At 34.1% G+C, this 26,816-nt stretch overlaps 1 pseudogene; it reads right to left on the reverse strand.

The window, feature by feature from the left end:
- LOC102957427 lies at positions 1-26,816 on the reverse strand (annotated as a pseudogene).

Genomic DNA, 26,816 nt, shown 5'->3' on the forward strand with positions numbered 1-26,816 from the left:
TTAATTCAGCTGCCTAGAGAGCTGATTGATGCGTTCACCTTGTTAGGCAGCTAAGCCCACTTCCATGAGGAAGCCCACTCTATTCCTGGTAGCATGACAGGCCACTGAGAGATAGAAAGTACATAAGAACTCAGAGGTCACCTGGAATTTTTCCCCGTAAAGGCAATTTCATGAAAGAGGTCTTCTAAGAAATAGCACCATACTTTCCCAGGTACTCCTCAATCACTGTGTTGTCTGTCAAATAGATGGTTTTATTATTTTTTTAAGTTTATTTATTTATTTTTGAGACAGAGAGAAAGAGAGAGAGTATGCACATGCACATGAGTAAGCGGGGTAAAGGCAGAGAGAGAAAGAATCCCAAGCTGACAGCATGGACCCCCACACAGGGCTCAATCTCAGGAACACCATGAGATAATGACCTGAGCCAAAATCAAGAGACATTTAAGTGACTGAGCCAACCAGGCAAACCAGGGATGATTTTATTCTTGATCTTGGCTTGTCCACATTTCAAAATGAGTTCCCGGAAAGAGTTCAGATTTGGAAATCCCTAGTTCACATAAGTTTCCACTATATGCAGCATTTTTATGGTCTGGTGGGGTCACTCTGACAAAGATACCACTGAAAATCTGCAGGTGAGGCTTTACAATGGTCCTCTACACCAGTGAACTCACTCTTAATCCTTTGATGTGTACAACAAAGGCCAAGGAATGTTTATCTGGCACTTCCAAGCCATGAGGTTTATTTCTGGTCATCTAAGTCACATCCTGTCATGTTGCTGCCTCCAGGAATCATGTAGGAACCATTCCAGTCATTTAAACTTGAGCTCTTTTCCTCTCTTCTGCTCTTTCTTGTCCAAAAGTGCCTGCTTTGCTTGAGTGGCTTTAAGGGCCTGATAAGCCTTCCTCTTTTTCAGGAGAGTGTCTGGAACCAAAGAGATCTTTTTTCTCCACTTTGATTCTAAAGCTGCCAAGAGTGAGCTTTTAATGATGTTATAGCCCACATGGATTTAGTCATCAGCATTCATCTTGCAACAGGGCCATAGAAGTCAAGTGACTACAATAAGAGACGGAAATCATTTCCCAAGTTCTTACATTTTCTTTTCCTTCTATAATGCATACCTAAGAAAAAGAGATAAAAGCAAACTTTCCCCCTTTTCTCCTTCATCACTTTCCAGATTTCATCATTTTACAAATTTTATTATTTCTATGTAATTAATGAACTGTTTTGTGCTTTGGTAATTATCATTTGAGCCTCTTATATCTAAACCTTTTTATACTCCAAGAGCTTATGCAAGACTTTAATTTTATACTTTTTTATTCTAGTAATGTGGGAGTAATATTGCATGCATTTCACAGAATACTGAACTCCAACCAATTTTTATGTGCCAAAGATGATCCTGTCAACTGTGTTAAATAACAGTATTGTTTTTAATGTAATTTTTAAATAACTTAGTAAAAGTTAAGCACATAGAATAGAGAACAACCATAAGAATATAAATCCTGAGGGCTTTTTAAATATATTAGTTGGAATATTATGTGCAACAGTTAGCTGTTTCTATCAAAAAACAGACATATTAAAATAAAAAATAAGTTGGAATAAACCATATGGATGAAAATTTCTCATCTGTTAAATAAGATTATCCCAAATAAAATATTTATAACACTTAACTGTTTTCTTTCAATACAAATGGATTCTAGCAGGTAAAAATGATATAAGCTCATAATGTTCGCTCTGTGAAAACTGAGTAAAATACCAGAAACATAAGTAAGGAAAAAATACAATAGTATTTCATATGAAAAGGACTTAAATATATGGACAAGGATTTAAAAATGTCTCAAATAACAGAAAATGGATATACATCTTTTATTTATTTAGCTCTGACCAAAATTATGTATTTCTTCAGAATTACAACTTCGTCTTAACAACACACTTTTATTTTCAATTGGCTTATTCTCATGCTTTTGTTTCTGACCTTCGAAACATATCTTATTGTACCCATGTAGTAGTTCTATTAGGAGAAACATCAAAAACAGCGGTGTTCAGCGGGTCTTTTAAAAATTATACTATTAAACAAATAACATGAAAAGACTAAACAGATCAGCTAACAATGAGGTACTGGAAGCCAGCCAGTCTTCAGGCAATAAAGAGACGGTTATTAGTTCACTTGCCTACTAGGCTGAAGATTTACAGGGAATAAATACAAATAAAATCCAAAAGCATTCCTGTAAAACATTATATACAAAAGGTGAAATGGGGGTAACTAACAAAGAGAGAAAGTGTAAACATTTAAAATATATATTGAATTATGACCTCTAGCAATATGACAATGCTATAACCTGCTTGGCAGGAACAATGGCATGCAGAATTACCAAGCTGCAAAAATAGAACAAAAAAAAAAAAAAAAAAGGAAAGAAAAAGATTGGCCATGTTGAACAAAGACATTAAAAACAACCGACTGCTTTAATAAACATAATTCACAAACAAACATGCTAAAGAAAGAGTAGCTTCTCCTGCCATACACAATATATTTTATATATGAAGTGATTGAGTTTACCTTGGTCTTTCTTTTCTTAAGCACTTAACAAATGCCCTTTTAAATATAGATAGATTAGATAGATTAGATAGATAGATAGATAGATAGATAGATAGATATAGATATCCACTACCAGAACTCTGCATTCTATTCTGGAGTGAGAAAAGTATAATGTGATATATGTTTTTTTTAAATACTTTTGTTCACTTTTCTGTTAAACAACTAGAAGGAAATATCCAATTGGTTGTTGAATATGTAGCTCACAAGCTTGAGCAAGTGAAAATCATGATGACGATGGTGATAAAAGGCATGAGCATGAATTAAGAACTGAGAGTGAAAGTAAGAGTGAAGTAAGAATTGAGCCCTGTGATACATCTACAGGTAAAAAAAAAATAGAATTAGAAAAAAAAATCCATAAAATAGAGACTAGACAGAACAGAGGCACAGACTGGGAATAAATGAGTAATATAAAAACTAATAACTCTTTGGACCTATTTAGGTGAATCAAAATGTTGCAAGTTTTGAGTTGTACATAATGCACTAGAGGGCTCTATAGCAGGTCAAGGTCATGGTTAAAATTGCACTCTTGCATGGGCTATGTCAGCCAGCCAATCCAGTGATGTTAGAGCTATATCGACTATAGATGAGGTTGTTATATAGAGTCTAACACAGATTGCAATAGAAGACTCACAGTGCGGACTGCTGTGGCTGAGAGAAAGGCTGTGTCTTATGTAACAGGAACTATTCAACATTTTCAAAGCAGAACCTTACTTGTTACCAAACTCTAATAGACATAGAGCTTCTGATCAAGTGGCCAGCCTCAGGAGTATATGAAAGGAGCTGACCATAAAAAAAGCAATATTCTCAGATATAAGGATCCAATATGATGTAAATGATACTTTTGAGATAAGAACTTCATGTGTAAAGAAGGCACAAGTAAATACTATGAATGAGTGGCCTAGTCTACCCCATCACCCAACTCTGTTACACTGATGCCCAGCCTCATGGAGTTTCACCATGCAACTGGTGAATGATGAAAAAACTCATATCCAGTTGACAGATGAATCAGGTTCCCATCTTAGAATAAGCTGAAGATAAATTGCTGCCACACTGAAGCCATATTCAGGGTGGAACTAAAGAATAATAGTGAAGGAACATTTTCCTAGCATGCAGATCAGCAGGAAATATACTTGATCATTTAATTTTCATAGAAAGATAAGATTCCCAACATACAGCTATCCTTGGATTCCTTTTTAAAAATTAACTAAATGGATTTGTCTTTTCTCCTTTTTTGTATGCAGGGCCTCTGCCTGTACCGCCAACAGAAGATTTGCAGAATTGTTATTTATTGCCATGAAATTCCTCACAAAATTGTCTCACATCTAGATGTCTTTAGGTGAAACACCATGGAATTTATTGGTCACACCATATTTCATAGACTGAACTGTTCTGGCCCAATGAAATGATTAAAGACCCCTAAAAGACTACTGAAGGTACTAGCATCCTGCATAGGAGGGATAATATCCTCTAGAACACAATATATATAGTATATATGTATTATATATATGTAATTTTAAGCTCATCTTACACACTGAGGCACTGGACGCCAACCATCCACTATGGCTGATGCAGTATACATATTGAAAACGTAGTATGTGGTGCTAGGTTTCCCAAAGCTATGGTTTAATGAATTAATGGAAATCAATCATTCCCTTTGACTCAATTATACAAATTTTACTTCCTATACTGATAAACACTGGCTGTGCTGGATTAGAGGTCATAGTTCCTTGGAGGGAAATTTCCACCAGCAGAGAGATTAAGATTTTACTAAACTTGAAGTTGTAAGTTATACCTGATCACATCAGTCTCCTCATACTAGTAAATATGAAGAAAATAAAAGAAGGAGGGTGCCTGGATGGCTCAGTCGGTTAAGCGTCCGACTTCAGCTCAGGTCATGATCTCGCAGTTCGTGAGTTTAAGCCCTGCATCAGGCTCTGTGGTGACAGCTTGGAGCCTGGAGCCTGCTTTGGATTCTGTATCTCACTCTCTCTCCCCCTCACCTGCTTGTGCTCTGTCTCTCAAAAATAAATAAATGTTAAAAATTGGTTAAAAAAGGAAGGATCTAGTGGTACATTTAATTTTTCCTCATAGCTATGAGAAACTAAGGTAGATTACTAAACAATAGAAGAGAAGATTAATAGGTTATTTTTGGACTTCCACTTTTGATAAAAATTGTGAATAGGCAATTGAAGAAATCAAAGCCGAACAAAAGCAAGTTACCCTGAGGTAACTCAGGCTCCCTGACCTCAGGGAGAAAGTCTTGGCCATCCCTGTGGTCTAACTAAAATGTTTATTGACTCTAAAGGAACTGATGAGAAGAGGAAGATAATATCAACAATGTCTTCAGGGCCAGTTGCCATAGCAAGAGCTTCAGCTTGTTATCCCCCTGCATTGAATTGCTACGTGGAGATTGTAGCTTGTTGCCACCTTGAGTGTGTGGTGATTGCTTGGATTCAATGGACAGCAGATGCATATGTGAACAGTTCAAAGGATAGACTGTCTTAAATCTTTGCTGTTAACTGCCTCACATCTTCTCAGCCTCGTTCCTGATTACAACCCCAGATAAAGTGCATTTTTTTCTGTGCAAGATTTTATTTGTTTTGTTTATAGAGATTCAAGTACACACCATCATTTCTTCCTCACAAAGCTTCTCTAACATCACATTGTGGTTCCTAAAGCGGAGTGCACTCCCTTGGCCCTCTTAAATGCGCAAAATGAAAATGTAGTGTCCTTAACACAAGGGAACAACTCACAGTTAACTGTAAAGGAATCTAAGGAATAGATGTTTCTACTTTTAGTTTTCATCACAAAAAATTTTGAGATGTTTTTGATACAATTCCTCAGAAGAACCAACAAAAATAAGAACTGGTCTCCTATGGTAATTGCTAACTCAAGAACAAATCCTACATTTGTATTCCCTCCTTCCTGGTCACCTTCCCCTCAGTCCCCGGCCTGCTAACTGAAATAAAAATTTTTGTCTCAGGTTCTGCTCTGGGAAAGCCAAGCTAATCAAGCAGTCATCATACTAGAAATGTATACATACCTAATCTAGATAAGAGTAAAACAATCTTTTGTTTATGAAAAACCTTCAGACCCTGGTATATTTTTAAAATTGTGATTAAGCATAAAATTTTAAACATACTTTAATCAATTGTCTCTCCAAATATGGTAGAATGCATTATAATTCAACCATTTTTAGCAGGTATTTGCTAAATATCGGCTACATAAGAGGTCTTATATAAGTCAAGACATACTACTTTATACTATTTCCAAAGTATTTCCTTTAGGAGATTTCAATTATGTTTCCTGTGTCATCAATTATTCTTAATGGATAAAATATAAAGTGATGATGAATTATTTTTAAAGGTGTAGGAATAAAAACAAAACAAAAGCAAAAAGCAAAAACAGCAAACAATTAAGCATAAAACCGAAACTGATACCACGACTACCACTATATCCACCCCGACCACCACCACCACAAATCTTATTAGCTAGTGAAATGTTTTGATGACTAATCAGATACTGATATATTCACTGAAGACTCAAAATCATATTTTCTATGAATAATGAAAATAAATTATAGCTCAGTTCTATATACTTGAAATCAGTGAACACAGAACTATTTTCAACCAGTTTTAATCAAGAGAATGAAAGCATAAAACACACACACACAAACACGCCAACCTTTAGGGGTGCCTGGGTGGTTCATTCGGTTGACTGAATCTTGACTTTGGCTCAGGTCATGATCTCACGGTTCGTGAGATAGGGTCCTGCATTGGCTCTGTGCTCAGCATACAGCCTACATGGGATTCTCATTCTCTCTCTCTCTCTCTCCCTTTGTCTCTCTCAACGCCTCTCCTCTGTGCTCACTCTCTCAAAATAAATAAATAAGCTTAAAAAACTTGGGAGGAAAATTTTTTAAAAAAGAATAATTAAGATGCTATTTCTTTATATTAATTATAAATATTGATTCTAAATTTGGTTACCGGACAGTGCTTTTATTTATTTTTTTCAATTTTTTATTTAAATGTTAGTCAGTTAACATACAGTGCAATACCGTTTTCAGGAGTAGAATCCCTGTAAGTGATTCATCACTTACATATCACACCCAGTGCTCATCACAAATGGCAGTGCTTTTCTTCCCCAGTGAAGACTACATCTCCAGTATGGTCCTATCAATTGGCTTATTATATATTTTTATTGAAAAAAAAAACAACACTAATTTCTCAGAGTTGAAAGCAAGCAATAATACTAAGGCTTTTAAAATTGGAGACAATGGGGTGCCTGGGTGGTTCAGTCTGTTAAACATGTGACTCTTGATTTCAGCTCAGGTCATGACCTCGTGGTTTGTGGGATCAAGCCCCATATTGGGCTCTGCACTGAGCCCAATTATTGACATTGGCACTTCAAGGTTAAGTTACCAAACTTTGTACTATTCCAATTCTGTCAGTAAGTTGACAATTACGTCTGGAAATTTGAGGCCAATGTGCATATATTTTGTTGATATACAAACTGATTTCAGTAAAGGGTGAAAGTGAATACTAATATAATGCAGTCAAGATTATTTCACAGAATATAAATTGACCTAAAATAATTAATATACGGACATTCCTTAAAATGTTAGAGTTAATAGAATTTGAGTTACAGGTGTAATAGATAGAGGTTGTAATGAATAAATTATTATAAAGAAGAAATAATGATTATTTTTTGAAAAATTCACCCATCATTTATTTCAAGTGATATTTATTAAGTGCCCATTATGTGCCAGATTGGGTCCTGAGGATATCATGGTTAAGTAAATGGCTCTTCTCTTTAAGTCATTTATAGATAAGTTGAACTTATGTCCAGTTTTCCCAGGAACGTGCATATTTATGTCTGTTTTAAAATATTATTTATTAACAAGACTCTTTTTGCTCTCAAATGTACCATTGTATACATTATAATATGATTACTCTATTTGCAAACCTGATAAAACTCTTATATAGAGAAATATTGAAAGAAATTTAAGTCACTAAAGTAGATCCTTTTTTTTTTTAAAGTAAATTAGATCTTTAGTTCCTTTTATACTTTCAATCTTATCTTACCTGCATCTACTGAGGCAACTTCTTTTAAACCGCAGTGGAAGCTGAATAAATATCTGATTATCTATCAACAGAATCAATCTTACACCACAGAAGTCAGTAAATTAATTTCATCCAGCGGTGTTAAATCCTGTTTGGAGAAAACTGTGTAAAGAGGATTATGACAACATATTATAAATTGACTGTAAATAAACTTGTAGCCTTCTCACGGGGAAAGACATATTTGCTTTTACAAATGAGTGTTCTATCATGCTCTGTTCCCCTGTTTTAGATAAAACTGAGATATAGGGTATTTATCATTAGCACTTTGTAGATGTAGAATGTATTTTAAAGATATTTATTAAATAAATACTCTTTTGAAAACAACACAAAGTCCTAAGATGTAAGTCTCAATATAAATTGAATTCTATAATGTGATAGAACAGGAGTGGAGTCCAGATGATTAAAAAAAAGTTTGCTCAGAACTCCAAAGAAATAATTAAAATTCTCACTGGCCTAAAACATTATTCTTTAACTGTGCTTAGGTTGGATCTATCTACTAGGAAAGGAAAAAAAAAGGAGACGTTTTGATAATTCATTTTTTAAAAATTCAAATCACCACATAACATTTTGAGGCACAGAGGTATTAGAAACACATTTTGCTAATTTAATGAAGTTTTCACGTATTTACAAATATGTAAGAGAAATATAAACAACAATGAAATCTATTTCTCCATAGAGATAGTAAAGATAAAAATTATAGCTCTTCAAATTACATCAACAATAAACTCTCAAAATAATTTGTTTCTTATTCCAATGAACAAGATATTACTAATCCTAATGTAAATAATCTGAATACTTTTGCTGCATATTTAAGGAAAAAAAAGCTTCTATCATATTTCAGAGTGAGGAGAGAGTGGCAATGACTTCTTCACCACTCTTCCTACACATAATTCCTCTCCACCATGCTTCGTAAAGTGTATTTCGTATAGTATATGCTCATTTAATATTTGATGGATTTTGAAATTTAGAAAATAAACTGAGAAGAATAGCTGAGCATTTGTGATTCTCTTGGGGAAAAATGAAATGATAAAATGGATACAACAGACTTGTCTCTACATTTCTAGATTTAAAATAATAATAATAATAACAACTTTGCTAATTCTGGTAAAATGAGTGAATGGAACTAGATCATTTTCAAACTGTCTTACACTGTTATTTTTTAAATGACTTCCTTTCCTTGGGGGGAAAACAACAACAAAATTTTTGAGTTATGTTCATCAAAGAGACCTGGGAAGTGCCACAGCCTGCAGCTGAATTTAAATGGTTTATAAGGAGATAACAACATAAAGGTTACGATTCAAAATTAATTTTTTATAATTAGCCAAGAGGATTTTTAATTGCCTTAAAGATAAATATTATAGTGTGCTACCTAAGGCAAAATGAGTTTCCTTTTTGAGATTAACCTTTTTTCTATATTATTTACTAAGATTTTCAAACATTTATTAACAAATTTCTATTTAAAGGTCTGAAACTCATTCTCAAAACAAAAAAAATGCATGTTGAGTTAAAAATTCATGTGATTAAAGTCATATTTATTTATGTATATATAGTAGTATCAAAAATACTTAATAGACAATACATTTTGTATAAGCTTATGATTTTGAGTGACAAGATAATAGCAAATTAAAATTTTTTCCAAATAAAAACTAAAATCATCCTTCATTTTTATGAATCACAAGGTAATTATTTACCAACTTTACAACAGTCTACCTATCTACTAATCTAGATGAATAAATATAAATATATCTTCATGATAGTTAATTTTCTGTGTCAACTTAAAGGGTGTTTTTTGATGAGGTCAAAATTTAAATCTGTGAATTTTGAGTAAGGCAGATTGCTCTCAGAAATGTGACCTCATCCAATCAATTGTAGCCTTGAATAGAAAAAATAATAATAATTTGAGTCTTTGAGGAGCACATGAAGAAATTCTCCAGATGACTGACCTCAGATTTCATTGCACCACCAGCTCTCCTGAGTCTCCAGCATTCAGCCACACTGCTGATTTTGGATTTGCTAGGCAGCAAAGTAATGTAAGCCAAATCCTTAAAGTAAATGGATAGATGATAGATATAGATAGATGATGATAGATGATAGATAGATAGATAGATAGATAGATGATAGATAGATGAGAGAGAGAGAGAGAGAGAGAGAGAGAGAGAGAGAGAGAGAGGGCTGACCTTTGAACCATGTAGAGTTTAAGGGCACTGAACCCCCATTATGGTCAAAATCCATATATAACTTTTGACTCCCCCCAAACTTAACTACCAATAGTCTACTGTTGACATCAAACCTTCCCAATAAACAGCTGATGAACACATATTTGGTACGTTATATGTATTATATACTGTATTCTTACAATAAAGTTAGCTAGAGGAAAGAAAATGTTATTAAGAAAATCATAAAAAAGAGAAAATGCATTGATAGCACTGTGCTGTATAAGTGGACCTGTGCAGTCCAAACCCTTGTTGTTCAAGAGTCAACATATACACACATAGGTGTTGTACATAATACATATATATAATATAATATAATATAATATAATATAATATAATATAATGTAATATAATTATGTATCATATAATGTATATTAATTTTGTCTCTCTGGATAACCCTGGCTAATACACTCTTCAAAATCAATGTGATTTAAATGATGTGTATTTACAGAGACATCATCTCTGACCTTATAGTAGCAACATAAATGATTACAATATGAACAAAAATTCAATCACAATGCCATCAAAAGGAATTTCTAGATAAATTTCTTAAATCAAAAATTTTATTTCTCATCCTATGCAGACTATCATAAAAAAATAATCTGACCTTCACAATAAAGCAAGTTCCATCACTTCTTCATCACAAAAAATGTGGTGCCACACTAAGCTAATTTTTATTTTGTTCCAAATTGATTTTAATAAAGTTCAGTTACAACATTTGTTAGTATGGATATAATATTCTACGTTGTGTTAATAAGCAGCTCTAAGACTTAATGGTCTATGAAAAGAAATTATTTTTCTATCTCATGCTAAATGTCCATTGTGAAATGAATGCACCCCTACTACAAAAAGAGAGATAAGTTTAGGTAAGAGAGATAAAAGAGATAAGGTTAACTGTGAGCTTAAAGCTTTAGAAGTGACACATATTCCCTTGACACAAATTTTATTGGCTAAAATGATTTACATGACCTCTCTTGATTTCAAACTCCAAGGATGTACAGTTCTCTTTCTAGATGGATCATCACAAATCACAATTACTAAGTCTGAGATAATTGGCAGCGATGGAAGGATTATCATTCTGCAGAAAGAGTCACCGCAAATTACGCTGCCAACATTGACATTGATAAGGTGCAGCAGTATAATCCTTCCCCAAGAGGAGCAGCAAATATTTTGAATCGTAATACAATACCACACCTATTTGGTGTCAATCTTGTAGAGAGAACTGCACACATTGTCAACAGACAGAGGTAATGGAAAGTAATATATTGGTGTGTTAGAAAGATATTTTTAAGTGAGTGGTGTAACAACAAAACAGTAGAAGTGTGAGTTTTTTGGGTAGTAATAAATACCTTGTCTCTAAAATATTAAAATATGAACCCAAAAATCATACCTCAAACAATGCTATTTTAAAGTCTCCTGGAATCAATAACCTCCAATTCCCATTATATGGCAATTGCATATATTCCTGATTTGAAACACTTCTTTGTTCTTGAGAAGTTTGCAAAGAAGAATGAGACCGAGAAGAAGAACTTGAAGGGACAAATAAAGAAGAGGAAAAATAAGACGGAAAGGAAATAAAAAGAGAAATATGGACTTAGAAATACAATTTTTCTTATCAGTACCATTTTTATTTCTCACAAATATGTGATGTAAATTAAAAAAAAGAATCACCATTTGCTGTAAGGGAATAAAATTTTGATAGCATCATAGTCAAACCTTTTTATTTAAAAACACACAAAAAGAATTAACAGAAAATATTTATGTAAATTAAAGTTTTATAGTGAAATAACATTATGATTTGTATTTTTAAATGACAGTGAAATATGCTTTTTCCTAGTAATGATGAAGATGTGTATGTGTGGGAGGGTGGTAAATCTTTTCTTTTTCTGATGGCTTCAACTGAATTGTGAATCTTACCAATTATCCAAAATTGTTTTACATGAGATGACTGGACATTTGGGAAAGTGCACATGTTTTGGAAAGTAGATTTGAGTTGCAATCTTGACTCAGAATGGTAGCTAGTGATTACGGACTAATAGTTACCTTTTCTGAATTTAATTTAATGTATAAAATAATGGTAATCATAGTGAAATCTCTTGTCATGATACTTTTTCTCCAGCCTTATGAATACATTGAAAACTATCAAAACACATTTAAACTATTATTTAAAACACATCATTTCACAAGAAATAAATACATGGTTTCTTCTGTATTGTTTTAGCTGAAAATAAGACCATTTGAATTTTTTGCCTCCTTTTTAGTAATTTCTGCTTCAAATGTACTTATACAAAGTAAGATTCTATAGATTTGCTAATTAAAACAGTAAAGTTAAGGAAACATGTTTGAGAATTCAAGGAATGTTTATGGGGACTTTGTACTTAGTATTTACAGTGTAAATTAACCATATACTTTGGTTCTAATCTGTTGTAAATTGAAAGCTAAAGTGCCATCTTTTCCATATCATTTTTTCCCTTACAATCATTTACTTATCAGTGATAGATGGAGCATTTGCTTGTCTTGAATAGCATGCTATACATCTATTTTAATGAATTTTAGCCATCAACTTAATTGATAGTTTCAAACAGAGGGATAGATTTATTCCCGCAATGAATAAAACTACTTAACATTTGCAGCCTGAATAAATTATGTTAACACTTCTATTGGCTCTCCATTTCAGCCTAATATACTGCTAATTTTAAAAGAAATCAATCAAACAATATATAATATATCACTAGACCACAGTTTCTATATAAAGCAGAGTAAGTTTTTTTTTTTTTTATATATAATACTTTAAAACTATGTGTTAAATGATTTTGCCAGGAGCCTTCACTGAACCAAGAAGCTTTTGACTTGTCTGATGTATATCTCTGTGGGCTCCCTTTATCATTTTTTACTTTAGACTATTTGTCTTTTTCTGGCATCCCACCTGTACAAGTGAGATGTCTCTATTGTAATAATTTATTATACAGAGTTTCAGAAAATTTGTCTTCTAATTAGAAACATAAATGAGTCTAGTCCATATGGTTTACTATAGAGAATGAAATACAAGGAGAGTGAAGATTAAATATTGACTTCTGAATATATATATAAAAATTTTCTGATATAAGTGAAAACCCCCAGTCAAATATATAGATCCAGTACTTATGTTAGTGTGATATGGCACTTACATGAGGAAATATTATGGTTCAAAATTTATATAATATAATCATTTACCTATCTTAATATTTTGTTATATAACTAAATCATGTAGGTTATTTACTTTTACTGCATTATTAAGATTCATTATTTTATTTTATTCTAATGAAGAACTGTAATTATCACTGAATAATATTCTCAAATAGATTAGAGTTAACATGCTGCACAGAGGCAGAAGTTTCATTGATCAAAATTGCACTTATAATTTACCACAATATTTTATTATATGATATATAATATTGTCCTATGAGCCTTTATTTTTTCGTAAGTGAAATTATATAACCCTTCTATTTTCATTTCTGTAATATTGTTTTCTTTTAATGAAACTGCACAAAAATTTATAAATTGAGTGCCTCACTTTAATTTTATTTTAATGTGTTTAAAGAGAAAAAAAACCAAAGAAACCATAGGGTGATGCTCTAAAGTTGTTAATATTAATACTATAAAATTAAGATACATTTTATAAAACAGAATGTAATCAAACATAATTTCCACAAAAAGAGTTATGAAAAAGAATGGATAAGAAAGTACAGCCTACTGGAGGACAGCAAATTCACATAAGATCTAAACATAAGTTGTAATGTCAACTGTACTAGATGGAATCTAAGACATACATATTATTTATTCCATGTAATGTAATGAAAGGACCTCATTTGAAATTATTTTTGATGCCTATTTATTTATTTTGAGAGAGAGAGCATGAGCAAGTGGGGGCAGGGGTAGACAGAGAGAGAGGGTTGAGAATCCCACGCAGGATCTGTGCTGACAGCACAGAACCCTACGCAGGGCTGGATCCCACGAACTGTGAGATCATGACATGAGCGGAAAACAAGAGTTGGACCCTTAACTAGCTGAACCATCCAGGTGTCCCTAAAATGACCTCTTTTTAAATGCTCTGAACAAATATAAAAGGCCCACCTGGCTTGGTCATCACTGATATAAAGAATGGACCAGCCAGCATAGCTGAGTTTTATTTTTTTGTTTCCAGATATCTTCAGTTGCATAGGTATACATGTGGCTAGTCAAAGTTGAATCCAAGGTTGGAATTTTTACCAGTTTTGTGAAATGATCCAGGAAAGTGACAAGCATGTTGAGGTTTTACGTGAGGCAATTATTCTACTGTTGGACAGAATCTAACGTAGGTCATTAGAGAAGTAAAAACTTGATAATGATGATTATCAATACAAAGATGACATACTTCAGGCACTGTACTAAGTTATCCTAAAATTTATTGTCACTAAATACCCATATTGTTCTTATCAATCAGAATACTGAAAAAGGCAGAGTGGGGATTCCTTGTATAAGCTCTGTGATCTCTATGGCCTGAGGTTGAAGAATCAAAGATTGGGTACTGCAATCATGTGATGGCTCATGAACTCACTTGTCTAGTTGTTGATTGTTACTGTCAAACTAGGAGCACAGTTTCTTTGTTTATGAGCCTTGAATTGTGAAATCAGTTCAAGAGGTAGTTTGGGTTTCCCTGCAGCATGATATGTATTTCCAAAGACAAGCACTCTAAGACAGAAAAGGCCATGTGGAAGTCCTATGTTTATGATGTAACCTTGGAAGTAATGCAGCATCACTTCTGCCATGCTCTTTTTTATTCCCCCAGAACTTTACATTTTTAGAGCAATTTTAGGTTCACAGAAGAATTGAGGGAAAGGTATTGAGATTTCCTGCATACCCTCTAAATTACACATGCATAGCCTCCTGCATTATCAATATCCTTCATCAAAGTGATACGTTTCTTACAACTCATGAAACTACACTGGCTCATCATTGTCATCCAAAGTCCACAATTTATATTATAGTTCACTCTTGGTGTTACACAATCTTATACAAAACTCATGTTGCCAATAAGTTTTGAAATACTGGGGCGCCTGGGTGGCTCAGTCGGTTGAGCGGCCAACTTCGGCTCAGGTCATGATCTCACGGTCGGTGAGTTCGAGCCCCGCGTCAGGCTCTGTGCTGACCGCTCAGAGCCTGGAGCCTGTTTCAGATTCTGTGTCTCCCTCTCTCTCTGCCCTTCCCCTGTTCATGCTCTGTCTCTCTCTGTCTCAAAAATAAACGTTAAAAAAAATTAAAAAAAAAAGAAATATTTATAAAGGCATACATCCACCATTATAGTATCATACAGAGTAATTCCACTCCCCCAAAAGGCCTTCGTGGTCTGCCTACTTATCCCACCCTACTCTCCAACCCCTATCCACCACTGATGCTTTTCATGTATTCTTAGTTTTTCCTTTTCCAGAATGTAATATAGTTAGAATCATACTGTATGTAGTCTTTTTGATTAGCTTCTTTCACTTAGTAACACGCATTTAAAGTTGCTCCATGTCTTTTCATGATTGGATAGATCGTTTCTTTTTAGTGCCTAATAATATTCCACTGACCGGATGTACCATAGTTTATTCATTTATCCACTTACCAAAGGACATCTTTGTTATTTCTAAGTTCTAGAAATCGTGAATAAAACTGCTATAAATATCTGTATGCAGGTTTTTTAAAAAATTGTTTTGAATGTTTTGCTTATTTTTGAGACAGAGAGAGAGAGAGAGAGAGAATGAGCAGGGGAGGGCTGGAGAGAGAGAAAGACACAGAATCCGAAGCAGGTTCCAGGCTCCGAGCTGTCAGCACAGAGCCCGACACGGGGCCAGAAGTCATGAACCACGAGATCATGACCTGCATCGAAGTCGGACGCCCAACCAACTGAGCCAACCAGGAGCCCCTGTATGCAGGTTTTGGTATGGATAATAAGTTTGTAATTCCTTTGGATAGATATCAGAAAGCATGAGTTCTGGATCATATGGTAAGAATATGTTTGGTTTTGTCAGTAACTGCCAGACTGCCTTTCAAAGTGGCGTGCTATTTTGCGTTCCCAACAGTAGTGAATGAGAGCTTCTGTTACTCCACATTCTCACCAGCATTTGGTATTGTCATGGTTTTGAATTTAGCCACTCTAACAGGCGTGTGGTAGTATTTTACTGTTGTTTTCATTTGCATTTTCTGAGGACATATGATGTGAAGCATCTTTCCATATGCTTATTTGCCTTCTGTGTATCTTTGGAGAGTGTCTGTTAAGGTCCTTGCCCATTTTTTAATTCTTCAGAATTGTTTTCTAATTCTTCAGTTTTAAGATTTTTTTGTATATTTTGGGTAATAGTCCTTTATCACAATCCTTTAGCATATACATTTTTTGCAAATATTTTTCCTTTAATGTGGCTTGTCTTAGTCTCTTCATATTGTATTTGTAGAGCAAAAGTTTTAATTTTAATGAAGTTCATTTATTAATTATTTTTTCTCATTATCATATCTTTTGCGTTTTATCTAGATAGTCATCATTATATCCAGTGTCATTTAGGTTTTGTCCTATGTTTTCTTCTAGAGTTTTATAGCTTTGTGTTTTACATTGATGTCTGTGATCCATTTGGAGTTGATGTTTGTTAAGGGTGTAAGATCTGTGTCTAGGTTCACTTTTTTGCTGTTGTTGCATGTGGATCTCCAGTTGTTGCTGCACCATTTGTTGAGAAGACTGTCTTTGGTTCCTTGTATTGTCTTTGCTTCTTTATCAAAGTTCAGTTGACTATATTAATGTGGATTTGTTTCTGGGCTCTCTATTCTGTTCCATTGATCTATTTGTCTGTTCTTTCACCAATATCCTGCTGTCTTGACTACTATAGCTTTATAATAAGTATTAAAGTTGGGTAGTGTCAGTCCACCAATGTTTGTCTTCTTCAATATTGTGTTGGCTATTCCGGAATTTTTGCCTGTCCTGTAAGCTTTTGAATTAGCTTTTAATCACCCACAAAATAGATTGCTGGAATTTTTGTTGGTATTGCATTGAATCTATAGATCAAATGTGAAGAATTGATATCATGCTAATATTGTATTCCTATCGATGAATATGGAATATCTCTTCATATATTTAATTGTTCTTTGATTCTGTTCTTCTGAGTTTGTAGTTTTCCTCACATAGATCTCACACATATTTTGTTATACTTGAGAATTAAGATGTAGACATGTTTAGAATTAAGGCATCATTCTGTGTACCACGTGAAGCTTCAATCTTTCCATTCCTTATTTATTCAGTTTGGTACATGACTTTATCCACAAAATGTGTTTATTTCATTTATATTTTTAAGCTACCTAGCAAAAATTTTTGACAGTAACACACCATATTAATCTTTCCTGTATTTATATTTATATATGTTTCTATCCATGATATGATTCTTTATATTCATTTTGCTCAACATTTTTCCTCTGTTAGACTTTTCTCCTTCCTCTCAAGCCATCCTCCAATTTACAGTCTGAGTGATTGTTAAATATATATATCTGATTATTCCATTTACTTTATTAAGATCTTTTAGTGTTTTCCCAATATACTTAGAGTAAAGCCCTTATATCACTTTCAACACTTCCATTATATGGTTCTCACTTAACTATGAAGAGTTTCTAACCCAAAAAAGTTTTCAAGTATATCTGCTTGTGTGTGTGTTGTGTGTGTGTGTGTGTGTGTGTGTGTGTCTGTAGGATTTTAGAACTGCTACTCCCCTATGTAGAAAATGTATTTTCTTCTTCTGAACTGTTCTTTTATAGGAATAACTACTATATGTATTTTAGTTCTCTATCTTCTTCATTCTCTTCAACTGGACTTTATTCTCCTTTTCTTACATAACATCCTTATTTTGATACCACAGAAATCATCACATTGTATTCTATTTTTTTATTAAATTGATTGTATATCCTGGATGACTGACTATAAATTCAATTAGAGATCTGTAGCAGTGATCATTTTGTCTCAAAATTTAGCAGAGTTCCTGTAAAAAGTAAGCAATTCTTTAATTAATCAATTATTTATTTGATGGAAGGGCCATTGATTATAACAGTATAATGTATACATATTTTGCTGTATTTGTGTTCAAAGATAAATTAGGAGTGAGGATGAGTGAACTAGGAGTGAGGATAACTCAATTATATTGTTTTGTCTTTATACAACTGTAAAATTTACAAAACCATGTACATTATAACAGTCTAGGAAAGTATATTTCTATATATAAAGAGACAATTTGAACTAGATAAATTTTCCCCAGCATAAAATGAGCTTGATAGAAAACCAATTTTCCTTCTAGAAAATTTTTTTCATTTCCATACCTATAAAATAGAGACAACTTCACTGTCTTGCAAGATTATGGTTAGAATGCTATAAATATTTCAATGTCATATGTAAACTTTTTTTTTATTATTTTAGAGAGAGAGTGCACAAGATGGGGAGAAGGGCAAAAGAAGTGAGAATCTCAAGCAGGTTCCACTCTCATTATGGAGCCCAATATGGGGCTCAATCCCAAGATCCTGGGATCATGACCTTAGCTGAAATCAAGAGTCAGATGCTCAACTGACTGAGCTGCCCAGGCGCCCCACACTTTTGTTTTAATGAACAATAGAAATTACAAGTATTTACTTGATAATATAATATTTTGCAAACTTGTGTAGTATTAAGTAAAATAAACCATTCATTACTAACATAAATTATATTTTTTAAATGTCCTTTTTTTGGGAAAATAATACTCAAGAAAAACAGTTGCTTAGTTTAGCTCCCATGTCAAATTCTGGGTTTTGTTGGATGAGATAATATGATTGGCAGCTTCATAAGAACCATTTTTGGCAAAGCTGTTGCCTCCCAAAAGGGATGCACTTACCAGAAAAAAGGCAAGAGAATACTAAGTTTAAAAATTAAATAGATTCCTTTCAATTACATATTAATTACTTCTAAGTGATATATTTGGTTTATTGGTAAATTACTCAGATACTGCAACTTTTGGTGGAGTCAGATTTTTTTTTCTAGCTCTGTCTTTCCAAAATCCAAATCCAAATGATCTTCAAGTGTTATTCAGAAGAAAAAGGAAGAGAAGAAGAGGAAAAATGGAAAAAGTAAAAGAAAACCTAATTTCTCTGATTTCTCTCCTCTACGACTTTTCTTATATTGAAATAATAAAAACCTGGGGAGGAAGAGTAAGTTTATAGGCTCTGTTTTGATTTATCCATTTTTATTTTGGGGTCTGTCTTTTTGGCTCTAGTTACTCCTATTGTGAAAATAAATAAAAGAAACCTCATTTAAAATGGAGTTGGGAAGCCCTGAAGGCGATTGTTTTAAGTGCTTCATCTTCAAACAGATTCATGAAAAAGACTTTGATGAATACTCTAGAACACAGGTTTTGATACATTTAAGATCATAACCCTGAACTAGTAAGAATTTCCAAAACCCTAATGGAAAACTGATTGTTACAAAGTTTTGTTTTCCAGATTAAAAAGACCCCTTTTCTTCTTCTCCTTTAAGTTGTCTTTAACTTAACTGAGATTTGGTAAAGTGTATCTTTACAACAAAGTTTGAAGCATTTACTCTTTCTTCTTACCAAATTTCTCCCAAATTCTGAAACTCTTATCAAATATTCTTATTTTTCATGACAATGTGTCCATTTGCATAAGTTCTGTAAAACTCCCTTCTTGTAATAGGATGCCCAATGAACCTTGTTCCTGCTTCTCTTAATACACAGCCTATAAAAAGGACATATACTTCAATATTGTAAAAACCTAATTGTTTCTGTTAACCGAATACAGCAATATTGTCAGTGTGATCCTCTGAAAGAGAGACCTTAAACATCATTCTTTGCAACTCTGAGACTTCATCTACTGGAAAAGACATCTCCAGATAAACTTTTCTGTGACCCCGTTGGAAAGACCCCTATCAGTTACTGTTAACCAACCCTTGTGCTAACAAACTCCAAGGAATAAACTCTTGGATTTACATGTTATATCTAAAGAAAGTACCAAACCCAGACTGGTCCTGCACACCAACTAGTGACCTGAAAGTAAAGATTTCCAGGAACTGAAGCATACAACAGCAAAAGGAGACAACTTTCCCAATCTGAGCAGACCAGGACTGTCTTTTTGCTTTCTTGCTGCTGCTGCTTCTTACTTTGTTTGCTTGTTTTCCCTTTTTCTCTTGGAGAGACAATGCTTTTATCTAAATTTCTCAGTCTATTTATTGCAAAAGGGGGAAACATCTCTGACTGCTGGATCTGTCACCAGAAACTCTGTTCTGTTCATTCAGTGTCAGAGACTCTGTGTTCTTAACCTGTAGCTAATGTCTCTTTAGTCCCAAATGTCACTGCCAGTTATACTTGCGAGCCTATGGGTGTTTCCTATCAGATTAGGTTTTTACAACTTGGTGTTCCCATACCTTGTTTCAACCTTTTCCCAGTTATAACCATGCTAGCTCAACTAAACACCTCCACTTTTGCTGTATGACCCTTATCCCTCCACATTCTTTTCTTTATCTAAATATGATCTGTTTCCCTGAACCCAAGGGAAGTACAAATGGATTATACCTCTTTGCAAGGTTTTAAGAAAAGATCTCCTTAGGAAGGGATAGGCTTTCAGAATGTTATCTCAATTCCTTGGACCCATCGCTTGAAAGGGTCAGTCAGGAAATCCCAGCTAATGAATCTATCAATAACCAGACCTTAGCTGGAATCCTTACACTCCACCTGGTTTCATTTCTGTTTGAGGTGGACAGCATTTCCCAAGGGCATGAGAATGTTAAGATAGCTGACAAAGCAGAGGTCCATGCTTATCGGGACCTGTCTCTGTTAATATCCATAGAAAATCAGAAGCTCCCCTTGGTCTACTCTATTGAACATCCGTAGCCATCTTAAACAGGAACTTTCAGGAGGCATACATAACTCTGGATTTGCTTCCCTAAGGACAGCCTTTCTCCCATGCATTGGAGTAAATGCAAGTAAATGCATAAGGAAAAATCTTTCCCTAATATTAGGAAAGCTAGCCCATTCCACAGCCAAAGCAATAACAGCTTGACAACTATCACTGGACTCATTGGCTAAAGTAACTTTGCATAATCAGATAGCTCAAGATTATCTACTTGTTGAGTAAGAAATCATTCATGTGATAGTAAATACCACCTGTTGCACATGGATAAATTTCTCTGGGTAAGTAGAAACCTAACTGCATAAAATCAGAGAATGACCACACTGGCTAAAGTGAATGTCACATAATAGTACTTGGACCCTTGATTTATGCAGCTGGTAACCTTCAGATTAGGGGTTCTGATTTAGGACTATTTCCCAAATTGGGGTCATTATTCTGTTCCTGTATAATCAATTTTATTTTATTAATTTACTTATTGAACTCATGAAACTGAAAGATCATGACCTGAGCTGAAACCAAGAGTGGGACACTTAACTGACTGAGCCACCCAGGCACCCCTCAATTTTTTTAAGTAAACTCTACCTACAACATGGGGCTCAAACTCACAACCCTGAGATCAAGTGTCATATGCTGTAATGACTGAGCCAGCCAAGCACCCCTGTTTAATCAATTTTAAATTTTGTACTTGTTGCCTATCAAGTTGCTGCAGAAATAATGCACCAAATTGGGTGATGCTGGCTCAGGCCTTTGAGATGATCTCCAACACTTACGACATTGATAAGGCACAGATTTTAGGTGGAACACTCCTGAGCGTTCTTCCTCCTACCTTCCTTATCGCTAGAATGTGCTCTTCGCAATTTCCATTCAGTACACTTTTCCTCACGTGCACATGGGACAGGACAACCAGGAAAAGTCCATTCTGGCACTGAGAGACAAAACCACTAAATGTGGTAAAATGACCTTAGATCCATGATGCTTTTGAGGAAAGATCTTGATCAAAAGGGGAAAATGTGAAAAGAAAGAAAGAAAACTTCATTTATCATGAAATTGAGAAGATCTGAAGGGGGTTCTCATGCACATACTACTCACTGCAGCCTGCATAACCAGAAGGAAGAAGGAAGAATTATTTTGACAAAAAAAGGGACATTTATCACATAGGGATTTTATCTCTTGCTTTTAAGAAAAATAAGCAAAATCCCTTTCTCTCCCCCAGCAACAACACACTAACCACTGCTGGCAGCCAATGAGAAATCTTCACAATCTCAAACTCTTGTTCTTTTCCAGTGAACTTTTGTTCCAAACAGTCCTCCTCAATTTCCTCCTAAAACCTAATAAAAGCTGACCTTGCCTTTGTCTCTTCTGATTTGCCATAGCTTTCATGTCCCAAATTAAAATTCCTCTGCTATTCCCCAATAAACTCTTTTTTGCTGGTAAAAATAACTGGTTATTGCAAGGATTGACATTATGTTAAACTTGTTGCAAACTCCTCACGGAGTCACTAATCACAGAACATTTCTTTCTGTAGTAGCTGTAAGTTAACTTACCCAAAATTAGACCAAATACCCATTTTATAAATCTTAATGTATTTCTGAAACTGAATATAAATTTATGGCACAGTTTAGTTAATTCAGTTAATTTTTCTCACAGGCATATGTGTGTAGTCTCAAAGTGTAATTATAGTAACTCATGATTTTTGTGAATAGATATTTCAGAAGCAAATTATATATCTAATCACTGAATAAAAGAGCTTTTTTTCAAGGATTTAATTCATTGTTTCTTCTTGTGCACATTTGACTATAATGAAATGAAACAAAATTCAAGTTGAGATTTCATAAAATAGCATTGAATGAATTAATTAATGAATTTCTATCTTTCATAACTAGGAAAATATATCATTTTCTGGTTTAATGTATACAATTGTTTCATGTATAAAATTTGAAGAGTATAATTTCCAACATCATATTTAAAATGTTATGAAATTATAAACCCTCCTTTTTTCCAGTTCTATTTGAATTTTGAAACACACAATATTGATATTTTAAATGTGTGTCAAATCCTTTGAGTAATAAGGTAATATATGGTGTATAACATATCATATATGAAACTTATAGTTATCTGTTCTTAAAATACACATTGCCCTGGCCCCACAATGCCCTGATAATGGTAAGTCAATAAATGACTAAGTTTCAAAGTTGACTCAATGCTTCTTTTGATTTGAAGTTTTCCTAATTGTTCAACCGGATGCAATTGTCCACTACTTTAAGCACCATGACATTCATAATTTACCTAGAATTATGATGTTTATGCTTATATAATTTCTCTGACGTATTTTCCACTGTAAATTCATCTTGCTAATGCACAAAAGCATTAAATTGAAAAATACAAAAATACATAAACATAGCAAAATGTTTTACAAAAGCAAATAAAGCTTACAAAAGAAACACAAATTAAGATATTGCAGAAACTGTACATTAACAGAAAATGCCAGAATAAATAATTTTGATTCTTACTGAAGAAGATAAACTTCAAACATATTTAAGTAACTCTGTTAAAGGAATAAAAAAATGGAAAGGAACAAAGGAAGCTGTAATTTTAGGACTGATTTTGAACAGAGGAAACTTAATTTTAAAATATTCATACACATGTAAACTCATACACATCTTCGCACATATACCTCATACAAATATACTTTTAATAGGGTGCCTGGGTGGTTCAGTTAGTTGGTCGTCCAACTTGTGATTTTGGCTCAGGTCAAAATCTCGAGATTTGTGAGTTTGGGCCCCCCATCAGGCTCTGCGCGGAGAGCTTGGAGCCTGCTTGGGATTCTGGCTCCTTCTATCTCTGCCCCTCCCTCACCTGCTCTCTATCCTTCTCAAAATAAATAAAAATAAAACTTAAAAAAAAACTCAAAATCACCACGTTTTATGAAATTTCCAAGGCTCTATGTTACAGGAAAAAAAAAATGAACTAGGCTGTAACTTTTGGGTAACTTTTTCTATATCCATTGAAGGCATAATAAAAGAGGAAAAAATCTGCAACAAGTTTTTAGTCACTTATTAATAAATATGGTATAATTGTGAGAAAGTTGTAGAATCATTGAATCCTGGCATGTTTATTTTACTAGAATAACTCTAAAGCCTGTTTCAGTTCTATCATGAGGAAATTTCATAGCATTTTGATCAGGGTCTATCCTTTCCCTCATAGGAGAGCGAGATGGAGAGACAGACAGAGAAAGGGAAAAACTTGAAGAAAGAAGCCTAAGGCCAAGGAATGACTTCATGAAAGTATGGAAAAAAACACAACTTGTTTTATGAAAATTTCTGTTATTTTGTTATTTTAAGAAAGTATAAAGTCACTTTGCAGTTTTTCTTATTTCTAGTCATAAATTAGTATTATCCCACCTAAATTGACTTACTGTAGTCACATAAATAAATTTTCAGATATTATGTAGGCTAAACTATAGATGTTTACAATAGAAGTAATTAAAAAAAACTCTCATGATGTTTTTCATCTATGATTATTATAAGTTTCTGTTTCCTTTAACCAAAGTTTTCCTATACCTTTTTCATATTTTTTTAAATTATTGAAAAATTCTCACTGGACAAGGTGACAATAGACACCTGATACGTACTTAGTTAATCAATATATACTTTCTTATTAGTAAACAGACCACAAAACAACATAGAACAAGTAAAGACTACTAGATCATCAGTATTAAAAAGACAAAAAGTAATAAAAACTTTTTCTTCATTTCTCAATATTACTTTTTTCATTTAGCCTTGAAAAATGGGAAACAGGGGAACCTGCATGGCTCGGTTGGTTAAGCGTCCAATTTCAACACAGGTAATGATCTCGTGGTTCATGAGTTTGAGCCCTGCATTGGGCTCTGTGCTGACAGCTCAAAGACTGGAGTCTGCTTCAGATTCTTTGTCTCCCTCTCTCTCTCTGCCCCTACCCTCCTCACGCTCTGTCTCTTGCTCTCTCAAAAATTAATAAACATTTAAAAAAAAGAAAGAAAGGAAAAATAAAAATTCTTAGTATTTTTAGCAACCTAAGGAAAAGATAGAAATATTAGTTTATAATTGTTAGCATACCTTAATGTCAAGATGGGTTGGTTCCTGTGTGTAATGAAATAGGACTTGAAGATGAAAATGAAAAATAAGAAAAAGCAATTGAACAAAAAAAAAGAAAAAAAGAAAAAAGAAAAAAGAAATAGGGCTCTGGCTCTAATAACTAGCAATAAATAAACCAAAACTAGTAAGACTTTGTTACTGATATAGAAAACTTGCAAGAAATGGAAAATTGAGGAGGAAAGTACATTTCTTTTAGTAGTAAGAAGCATAAAAAGATTATGAAAGCAATAAATGTTTGTCACAGGCAAATGGTGACACAGTTGATTACTGAATGCATCCTGTGTGGTGGTCTGAATAAGAACTTCCCAACATGCTCATGTCTCAATTCTTATAACCTGAGGCTGTTAACTTACATAGCAAGAGGGACTTTGCAAATGTGATTAAGAATCTTGAGATTATACTAGATCTTTAAGATGGGCCCTAAAATAATCATAAGTGTCCTTATAAAATGGAAACAGAAGGGAAATACAAATCAAAATCACAATGAGATACCACCGTACACTTGTCAGAATGACTAACATTAATAACTCAGGCAACAACAGATGTTGGCGAGGATGTGGAAAAAGGATCTCTTTTGCATTGTTGGTGGGAATGCAAGCTGGTGCAGCCAGTGTGGAAAAGAGTATGGAGGTTCCTCAAAAAACTAAACATAGAACTACCCTACAACCCAGCAATTGCACTACTAGGCATTTATCCAAGGAATACAGGTGTGCTGTTTCGAAGGGACACATGCACCCCAATGTTTATAGCAACACTATCAACAATAGCCAAAGCATGGAAAGAGCCCAAATGTCCATATATACAATGGAATACTATTCGGCAATCAAAAAGAATGAAATCTTGCCATTTGCAACTACGTGGATGGAACTGGAGGGTATTATGCTAAGTGAAATTAGTCAGAGAAAGATAAAAATCATATGACTTCACTCATATGAGGACTTTAAGAGACAAAACAGATGAACATAAGGGAAGGGAAACAAAAATAACATAAAAACAGGGAGGGGGACAAAACAGAAGAGACCCATAAATATGGAGAGTAAACTGAGGGTTACTGGAGGGGTTGTGGGAGGGGGGATGGGCTAAATGGGTAGGGGGCATTAAGGAATCTACTCCTGAAATCATTGTTGCACTATATGCTAACTAATTTGGATATAAATTCTAAAAACTAACATTAAAAAAAAAAGATGGAAACAGGGAGAAAATTGACTATAATAGAGGAAACTCTGGAAGCAAAGAGTGGAGTAATGTGGCCTGGAGCCAAGGAAAGTCATAGCCTCTAGAAATGGAAGCAGCCAGAGGCACCTGGGTGGCTCAGTTGGTTGAGCATCCGACTTCGGCTCAGGTCACGATCTCACAGTCTGTGAGTCCGAACCCCATGAAGGGCTCTGTGCTGACAGCTCAGAGTCCAGAGCCTGTTTCAGATTCTGTGTCTCCCTTTCTCTCTGCCCTTCCGCCTCTCATGCTCTGTCTCTCTCTCTGTCAAAAATAAATAAATATAAAAAAAATAAAAAAACAAAAACAAAAACAAAACAGAAACGGAAGCAGCCAGAAAGAGGTTCTCTGGTTTCTCAGCCAGAAAGAAGCCTCTAGAAAGAACACAGCCCTGAGGACACTTTGATTTTAGTTCCTTAAGATTCCTTTTAGATTTCTGTCCTCTAGAACTGTAAAATAATACATGTGCCATTTATGTCACTGCATTTGTGATAATTTGTGAAAGCATTAACCAGAAAATTATACACCCTGGGATTGATTCCACCCTTTAACTTTCACTTACATCCAAATCTCTGGCAGGTACCTCAAAGCAACCAAACTGTTGTTCAAGAGAAGCCAAAACCAT

The sequence above is a fragment of the Panthera tigris genome, chromosome B1, assembly GCF_018350195.1.
Source record: "Panthera tigris isolate Pti1 chromosome B1, P.tigris_Pti1_mat1.1, whole genome shotgun sequence".
NCBI lineage: Eukaryota > Metazoa > Chordata > Mammalia > Carnivora > Felidae > Panthera > Panthera tigris.